Below are 1,418 nucleotides of genomic sequence, written 5' to 3' on the forward strand. Positions count from 1 at the left end.
CCTGAGATCTTCTGGGCGCTCACACACAGGCCCAGGTGTCTCTGGGTCTTCTTGTCACCAGCTGGCTTTCCTGCCTGGCTGCCCGCGGGGGCCAGTACCCCAGCAATAGCACAGGTCCCTCCTCGGTCTGCCCCGCAGCCACCTGGGACCCCTGTGTCCTCCTCGCTCCGGGGTGTAGAGGCACTGCCCCCCACAGTGACATGTCGCTCGCTTTGGGGCTCGCTCTCGCTCTCTCTCTTGTGGTTTCTGGTAACTCACACTGGAAGTCACATGGGCGGAAATTTGAACAAGCTCGAAGTGAACCTAAGAGAAAATACAGATCTGGGAAAAGACCACAGAATGATGTGAGAGAGAGAGAAAGAGAGAGAGAGAGAGAACACACGTGCGTGCACACACACACACACACGCACGCACGCACAACCCCGGCTCCCTTCGGAAAGAGTTTGAAAGGCAGAGGGACTTGCTTCCATTGATGAAGACCAAAGAGAAAAACAGGCCAGGAGGGAAAACCCCCCCGCCAGAATTAGCAAGCCGGTCTCTGTCAACAGGGACCCGAGAGCAGAGGACAAGAGGGAGAGTTTCCATCGTCACAAGACTGGGTTTTTATACCAACATAAAGCAGGCTTTCCTTCTCTCTGGTTTTCACCTGAAAGCAGCCTGCTTCACCCTGGCTGCCTCCTCCACCCCCTTCACAGCGCAGCCCAGTGCACTCAGATCCAGGGCCCAAGGACACTGTCCGTTCCTGGAAACCTGTCAGAAGCAGCCCGTGGCGACCACAGAGGGCACAAGGCAGAGGCTGTGGGGCCCATGGGCAGTGCAAACAGCTCGTGCGCTCAATGGCTAGCGGAAAGGTTAGAGGGTCAAACCCACCCGGGAGTGCCTAGGAAGAAAGGCCTGGAGATCTAGTTCTGCAAAGTTGACAGCTGTTGACAAGGCTGTGGAGCACAGTTCTACCGGGACACCCACAGGGCCGCCAGGAGTCGGCGGGGCCTTCACAGCCGTTGGCACCAGTATGGCGAGGGTCTTTGAGGCGCTGGAGATTGACCTTGAATCATTAAGACTCAAGAATCTCACCAGGTCCAAACTCAAAATGGAGAAACAGTAAGAGCGGGGAGGGACAGTGAAAAACCACTGCAACTGGAGGCACTAACCCGGGTTGGAATCCTGACGACCAGCCGCCTAGTAGGTCTGCGGCCTGGGGCCAGGTACGTGAGCTCTGTGATGATTGGGCTCATTTGGTTCACCTGCAAATGGGGGTGAGTAATCCCTTCCTGCTTACCTCTGTTCTTACAGTGACTCACCGAGACTCCAGCGCAGTAGAACAGCGCCAGCGTTTCCAAGGCTGTCGTGTTCACAGGGCGCTCTGAGTTGGAGTTTGGATGGTTTGGGTGCCCACCTCTCAGGAGGTTGTGACACAC

The sequence above is a fragment of the Tenrec ecaudatus genome, chromosome 14 (genome assembly GCF_050624435.1).
Source record: "Tenrec ecaudatus isolate mTenEca1 chromosome 14, mTenEca1.hap1, whole genome shotgun sequence".
Classification (NCBI taxonomy): Eukaryota; Metazoa; Chordata; class Mammalia; order Afrosoricida; family Tenrecidae; genus Tenrec; species Tenrec ecaudatus.